The sequence below is a fragment of the Bubalus bubalis genome, chromosome 2 (genome assembly GCF_019923935.1).
Source record: "Bubalus bubalis isolate 160015118507 breed Murrah chromosome 2, NDDB_SH_1, whole genome shotgun sequence".
NCBI classification, from domain to species: domain Eukaryota; kingdom Metazoa; phylum Chordata; class Mammalia; order Artiodactyla; family Bovidae; genus Bubalus; species Bubalus bubalis.
The window spans coordinates 144,741,248-144,749,418 of NC_059158.1; the positions used below are offsets into that span (position 1 = coordinate 144,741,248).

General features: G+C 40.8%; 1 long non-coding RNA gene across 1 annotated transcript; it reads left to right on the top strand.

Moving 5' to 3' along the window:
- Positions 1-248: 248 nt before the first annotated feature.
- LOC123332027 lies at positions 249-6,970 on the top strand. The gene is made up of 2 exons (XR_006548866.1): positions 249-388; positions 931-6,970. It is a non-coding gene; the product is annotated as an uncharacterized LOC123332027 (long non-coding RNA).
- Positions 6,971-8,171: the final 1,201 nt, after the last annotated feature.

Here is an 8,171-nt window from a genome sequence, read left to right on the forward strand (position 1 = left end):
ATCAGGGAATCAAACTGAGCCGAGTAACAGGGGAAAAAAGTTCTATCAAAAAAGTTCTATCCAGAAAGAAACTTCTATCTAAAAAAAAGTTCTATCCAGAAAGAGAGTTCTGTCTTTCCAAATGTGTCTCTGAAATAGACACAGAAGAATTGAGCAGAAACTAGCATGCTCCCCCTTCTCCCCTCTCTGTGTATTCTGAAGATAGAAATGGTGGCGGATGAATCTCCTAGTTGCTTCTGAGAGGAGAATGGGTGTCTAGTTTCCTGCTGGCAAGGCTGCTAGTTCTGATGACCCAACAATCACCTGGAGAACTTGCTTAAAACTTTATCTAGTAAACACATAGAGACACAGATGTAGCTTCCAGCTCCTCCCTGGAGATTCTAAATAGGTTTGTCTCTGAATCTACTTTTAGGCTTCACTTATGGCTCAGCTGGTAAAGAATCCACCTGCAATGTGGGAGACCTGGGTTTGATCCCTGGGTTGGGAAGATCCCCTGGAGAAGGGAAAGGCTACCCACTCCAGCATTCTGACCTGGAGAATTCCATAGACTGTATAGTCCATGGGGTCACAAAGAATCAGACAGGACTGAGTGACTTTCACTGAATCTACTTTTAATAAGTGCCTTAGCTGATTTTCACGGCCAGGAAAGTTTGAGAAATTCTCTCTCACTGTTCATATAGGGGACAGGAGCAGGGATGGAAGAGAAGGGGGTGAAGGGTCCCTGATGGGACAGGTGCAGCCTTGCTATATTCAGTTACAAAGGACCAACGCCTGTGTATGATCTTCACTTTCAGTGAATCCCCCATTGCCTAATGTCTTTAACTCAGCTAGCCAGAAAGCAATAGAATATAACCACGCTGTGTATTTCTATGGGGTAACAGCTATGTACTGATTAGGTGTGGTATCTGACATTGTTCTTATTTTCACCAGAAGCTGAAGGATTCCTGTGGCAAATTATTGACTCACTGGCATGGAACTTAAACCAGGAGGCCCCGCTTGTTAATCCGGTTCACAGCTGACATCCGGTTTCACCCCTTAGTAGGTGATAACCACCCCTATCTGTCTGGGATTGTTTGGGTTTTAATGCTGAAAATACTATTCTGGGCAACCCCTTAGACCCAGGCAACCCAGGGTATTTGGTGACTCTGCCTCAAGTAAACTAGAAACCAGCTTGCATTGTTAGCACCTGTCTTGGAATTATTTAGCCATTTTTGCAAGTCCAGGTGCACCATTCACCTGGCAGGGGTGTCATGCATCCTGGGATCCTCAGCCTCATGTGTTCGTTCTCTGGACCCCATATAGTACCTTGTTCTCAATGTTCTCTTCTTTAGTGTTTATCAAAAAAGCCAGTTTATTCTCTCCCTGGCTTCCAAGCATCTAATCTCTTGCCTAGCAGTCTCACATGTCTGAAAGTCCTATATTCTCTAAATCAAAATTCTGTGACTTTTTCATTATCCTTAGCCAAATAGGCCAGACTGGGATTAAATCATCTTTGTAATTACATTGTATTTGCATTTTTAATGTACAATTTGCATGACAATTGTTTATGCCTCAGTCACATTGGTTCTGATTTTATCCACGAGTAAGGGGACTCGTGGGCTGAGCGTGGGCAGTCATTGGCCCTTGCCACAGGCAGGGCAGGTTGGTGGGCCCCTGGTGAGTGCCTTCCTGCCACCTTCCTCACCTCGTGGGTTTCTGGCTTGCTGCCAGCATCACCCCGCAATGCCCAGCTCCTTGTGCTCCCTTCTCTTGGGACTTCCCTTGTGACTCAGCTGGTAAAGAATCTGCCTGCAATGCAGGAGACCTCAGTTCAATTCCTGGGTCAGGAAGATCCCCTGGAGAAGGAAAAGTCTACCCACTCCAGTATTCTGGCCTAGAGAATTCCATTAACTGTATAGTCCACGGGGTTGCAAAGAGTCAGACACAGCTGAGCGATTTTCAAGAAGAAGGGGACTATAATAGGAAAATCCTGGGGGCTCATGGTCAGAAAAGCTGACTCCAAATTCTGGCCTTGATCTTTACATGCTCAGCAACCTTACAGCAACCAGTATGATGTGACACATGGTGCTATGGGTTGAATTGTGCTCAGTCATTCAGTTGTATACAACTCTTTGTGACCCTATGGACCATAGTCCTCCAGGTTCCTCTGTCCATGGGGTTTTCCAGGCAAGAATACAGGAGAGGCTTCCCATTTCCTGCTCTAAAAGGTTTAATTGCATTCCCCCAAATTCATATGTAGAAGTTCTAAGCCCCAACATGATGGGAATGTGATCTTCTTTGGAAATAGGGTCAATGCAGATGTAACTAGTAAAGACAAGTTCATGCTGAAGTAGAATGGGCCTCTAATCCAGTGTGACTGGTGTCATTATAAAAGGGAAATTTGGAGACAGGAACACATAAGGAGAATGCCTTGTGAAGACTGGAGTTTATGCAATCACACGTTAAAAAACTACCAGAAGGTAATTAGTGAGAGACCCAGAATAGAGTCTTTCCTAGAGCCTTCAGAGGGAGTGTGGCCCTGGTGATACGTTGATCTCGGACTTCTAGCCTCCAGAACTACAAGGCAACAAGGTTTCGTTATTTTAAGCAGCTCAGTGCGTGGTACTTCGTTATAGCAGCCGTAGCAAACTAATACAGATGGTAACATCTGCTTCAGAGGATTTTTCCAATGGTTAAACATTTGATTATTCATGTGAAAGTACTTGGTATATCAGAGTCATTAATGAATAATAGGAAAATACAGGGTGGTGGGTTACCAGGAAATTACAGCTTTCAGTGTCGGGATTCAAACTCCTTTTCCTGCTCTGTTACAATTTAGCTGACAACAGCAAATCAATTCAACCTCTCATCTCTTTGATCCTTATTTTCTCATATGTAAAATGCACATAATGGCACAGACTTCATAGGATACTTTCGATGATTAGGTAAAATAATGTATGAAAGTGTATTAACCAGATTTATAAGCAAGGCGACATGGTTTTTGCCCTTGCGATGTAAAAGGCACAAAACTTTAAGCCTCTTCTTTCAGCAGCATCCCCCACCTGTGCCTCCTTAGCCCAAAGTCTGAGGCCAAGAGTGATGACAGCTGATGGATGAATGAGCCTGAGATCCTGCCAACCCTTTGTGTTTGGGGACCCATAAGGACTACCCTTTCATTTCTCCCTCCCTGCCCACCCTCCCATTTGAGGACAAGTTTCTTGCTTCTTTTCCTCAGGATCAAAAGAACTATAACTCTAATAGCTAAACCCCCTTTCTTTTCTTTTTTGGAAGAAACAATCTGATAGCTATAATTATTCCTGCAGACTCGATTATTTTCACAGAAATTAAATATGTCTGTGGTAGTACTTCAATAGATCAATGTGTTTGTTACACTATCAAAATAACTTTTTCCCCCCTGCTATGTTGAAGAAATGAACAATTGAGTGCCAGATTGCAAAACTGAGGTTTTGTTTAATATTTACTGCTAGCTGGCACATTTGCTCTCAGAAAAAAAAAAAAGAAAAAGCACAGAGCAACGCCATTTGTATCCTATAAAACCCATGATAACAATTCATGTGCAAACCCTCCCCCTGGATTAAGCATATAATATTGGTAATGAAATATTAGCTCCAAAATGAATGTCTATGGCCTTAAAATATAAATGCCCTTTGACCCAGTAAATCTACTGGCAGAAATTTTTCCTGAGGAAAGAAATGTTCAAGTGTTCAACTTTGCAAAGGTTTGTATATCAAGGATATGGGCTTATCTCAGAGATACTGATGACTCAGTTCTAGATCCTGCAATAAAGTGAGTCACAGAAATTTTTTGGTTTCCCGATGCATATAAAATTTATGTTCGTATTGTACTGTAGTCTACCAAGTGTGCAGTGAGATTATGTCCAAACAAACATTGCTTTTTAATATACCATATTTGATATGCCTTAACTGATAGTTTAAGGTATATAACTTAAGTACTTTATTGCTAAAAAATGCTAACCATCATCTGAGCCTTCAGAGAGTTGTAAGCTTTTTGCAATAGTAACATGAAATATCACTGACCACAAATCACCATAACAAATGTAACTATGATGAAAAAGTTCGAAGTCTTGCACACATTATCAAAATATGACACAGAGACAAGAAGTAAGCAAATGGTGTTGGAAAAAATGGTGCCAATAGACTTACTTGACATAGCTTCCACAAATCTTCAATTTGTAAAAAACATAATATCTGCAAAGCTCAATAAAACAAGGTATGCCTGTGTTCAGCAGAGATTATTTGTAATATATTTTCTTAAAAGTCCTAAATTTCAGTATTTGAGATTGGTCCAATACAGTGTGGTTTATCTTATTAACTGCATATTGTCTAACTATTAATAGTGGAAAAATAGATTTCTATTGAGATGAGGAAACTCTTAAGTGAGCAAGTTACAAAACAATATGTAAAATATTATTCAAGTTTTCGGCTAAATGTTTAAATGTATATGGAGAGAGTATATATATGAGAAAAGAAGAAAAGGGGCATTCACTAAAATATTAATAGTAGTTCAGAGTAGAAATACTGTTTTTTATATTGCTCTTTATGGATTTCTATTTTTATTTTTTAAGTGAGTATGCTTTATCTTTATAATCAGAAAGGATTATTAAAGCTTTATTAGCCTAGAAACCTTAAGGGGAATTAGTTTCAATCAAAGGAAGCAGTAGGCTATAGCATTTCCCAAACCATGTCTTGAAATATGTGGTAGGAATTCTTCAAAGCAAGGGTTCCCTTGTGAAATAAGTTTAGAAAACATCTTTCTTGTTCCCTCTCTTTCTCAGTTTCACAATGAAAATTAGTAGCAACAGCAAATAATTACCTTAACTTGATTTGATCATAAAGCATCATTTTTTTCTTGTTTCACCTCTTAATAATATCCCCTGCTAGTTAAGTGCTTTGAGACACTCAGTTTGGGTGGAAAACACTGTTTAAAGCAGGAATCTTTTTAGCCTCCATTAATCAATTTGGAGGGATAGAGGAGACATTTGCTGTTTCTGTATCTGCATGCATTCTCCATATTCCTAATTCCCAACAGCAACCAGACTCACCTTTGTAAAACCAATCTTCCCTACTAAGGGCTGTGTGAATGGGGGCCAGGGGTATAAATCAGTAACATGACATCCATCCTTTAACCACAGTGGATGAGCGATGGGTAATAATCCTTAGCCTAATCCACCCATAGCATTTCCCCAACCACAGTCAGTGATAAAGGTGAGTTCCATTGGGTCAGAAATTAGGACATTTGTTGAATAACTGTGCTAAGTATCGTGCTAACAGTCCCTGGACATGAAAACACAGAGCACCAGTAACTCTGAGAGCAGCCATCTTGTGACCACGAGGAGCAAAGCCAGCCTTAGAAAAAATTGTATCTGATGCCTGGCACACTTCCGGCCAATAAATCTCCTTTCAGTTTGGATTTGTTTTTCTATTACTTCCAAATGAACAGCTTTTGATTCAGGAGACTCAAGAAGAACTTCAATGAAATAACTAAGGCTAATCAAATGCCTTAAAATTATAGTTCATATGGGCCCAGTTAATCTATGCCTCACTCACCTGTCCAATTCCACAGCATCCTTTCCATTATGCAAATGTTATATTTTATATCATATGTATATATTCACATTTCCTTACTTTTAATTGTCCTAGAATACATATCCACATCTCACCTGGAGATTGGGAAGTCAGGGATATCAAAGTTTCCTCACTGGTTCTCCTCCCTATGGCTGGCCAAAGCCCACATCCCTGGAATGAATCCCACCATAGTGGCAGTCCAGCAAGGAATGGTAGCCATCTCACTAGGTATTATCCTCATGCATCAGTGAAAGTGCCAGAGAGTTATAGCATCAGATCCATAAGCAATTTGCCATCCATCAGTGTCTCTTCCTATTTTTTTTTTTTTTTATTACCTACTGCTTCCTGGGCTGTTACTGAATCCATACCATAGGATGTCTGAAAAGTACAAATAATCTAATAGAAAATGAAAGTTTCAAATGGATACACTACCCTCCTTGACTTAGGTTTCTTTCCAGCAATTTCCATCTCATAAGTCAAGTGACTTCTGACACAAATGATGTCATAAAATCACCAGGAAGAACTTGCCTGAGAATTTAATTGGAAATATCAACCAAAGAAGCATCCATATTGTACCTATAAACCATGTCCCAAAAGGCTTGAGAGCCTATCTCCTGGTACAGTGTAAAGTTTCTATTGACAAATGGATTTTACATACACATAAGTGTGGCTGGATATGAAAGGCTGTTTGACTCTGCATACTCGAGTAAAAGCAGTCCAGAAACAACAGATATCACCCTGGAAACAAGTCACTATAGGGTTGGGAGGAGACATATAAAGGGTGAGTCATATTCTTCATGGACTTGATATGAAGTTGAGGATAAAACCTATGTTAATCTTTTTTTTAAAAAAAAATCAAAGTAAGGGCCTTCTGATAATAAATGCATGAAATAGAGGCCAAATATCCTAGACAGGTGCTATGCTCTCAAATGCAGACATACACCACTAGTTCCCACCACCAAATAAACTTAAGCCACAGTTCTCCCTGCTCTATGAAGCTGAAACAGAGTCAGAGTTTGAACGTCATTTGTTTACAATCGGTGGTCACCCCAGATCAGGGTTTTTCAACCTAATCAGTGTTGACATTTCGGATAAGATAATTCTCTGCTGTGAGGGGCTGTCCTGTGTGTTCTAGGATAGTTAGCAGCATCTCTGGCTTCTGCACTAGATCCCAATAGCTTCTTCTCAATTGAGTCAACCAAAACACGTCTCTAGACATTGCCTAACGACCCCTGAAGGCAAAATACCTCAGATTGAGAACCAATACACTGTATTATTCTTATTGTGGTTGCTTTGTCCTCTCTCACTTTAGTTAACTGGGAGCAGTTCCCCCCAGAATTCCTTCTTTGGTATGTTTCCAGGTTGGGAATGAGTACAAGAGGCATTTTGCCTGAGATCTGTGAGGCCTCAGCTGTTTGGTTATGCGCTGAGGTTCTGCAGAGTGCCGGGCACTGTGGCAGCCCACGCACATTGTCACTGACCTGCTGGCTCACCTTGTTGGCCTGCAGGGGACCGAACCCCTCAGCTTCTCCAGCACATGCCAGATCTCCTCTGTTAGCTGAGTCCTGGCTGAAGGGCACTAGCTTTCCTTCCCAATCGCTCGTCTAGCTGAATTTTAGTGACTTCAGGCTTAACAGTAGCCATGAAGGCAGTGTCCTACATAAACCCCCCACTTCACCAGCTTCCACAATTGAATAAGATCTAATCCCCATAATAAATTCTTTATTCTGTGCCACTCATAGTAACTCTGCCTCTCTGATTCAACTCTGATGGATACACTTACAAGTGGGGGTCTCAGGGTGTAGCAACATTTTGGAGAAGAACTGGAAGACTTCCCAACATTCATTCCACCCCAGATAATTAGTCAAAGCCAACCCAGGTGGTTCCATCCTCTTGCCAGGGATTTGTTCAGAGGTGAACAGACCCAAGTCAGCCTAAGCCAACGAGATGCATAGAGAGGCTTGCTCTGAGCTTCTGGAAATCAAAAGTCCATCTTTTTCATCCAAATAGAGATAAACACAAAAGCATGCATGCTGCATCAATTGCTAATGGCAGCTGTCATGCGACCATATAGGGAACCACTTTTAGGATAGAGTGGAGACATTGACAGAACACCCAAAACAAACCTACCTAGGTCTGAAAAATTCTGAGCTGTGGAATTAATAAACCCTAAAGCCTTCCCTATTTCTGAAAGGAAGTCCTTTTGCATGAGATAATAAATAAATTGCTCTATTGTTTAAGCCAATCTGGTTGGGATTGTCACATTCTTAAAGTAGTTTTGGAGTCTGGTTTAGATCTTGGATACAAATTATTCTCACTTCGTAAAGATGATTTGACCTGATCACCCTGGGGTGAAGGCTCTATTATGCTTTCAAATGTACTCTCCTGTTCCTAGTCCTCTCAGCCCTGCAAGCCTGGACAGCATTCCTTTGATGCTTCTATCAATTTCAGTTGAGTCTTCACTGCCTACTTATCTCAATCTAAAACTTCACCTAACACTTGATTTAAAAGGGCTTCCCTGGTGGCTCAGACAGTAAAGAATAAGCCTGCAACACAGGAGACTTGGGCTTAATCCCTGGGTTGGGA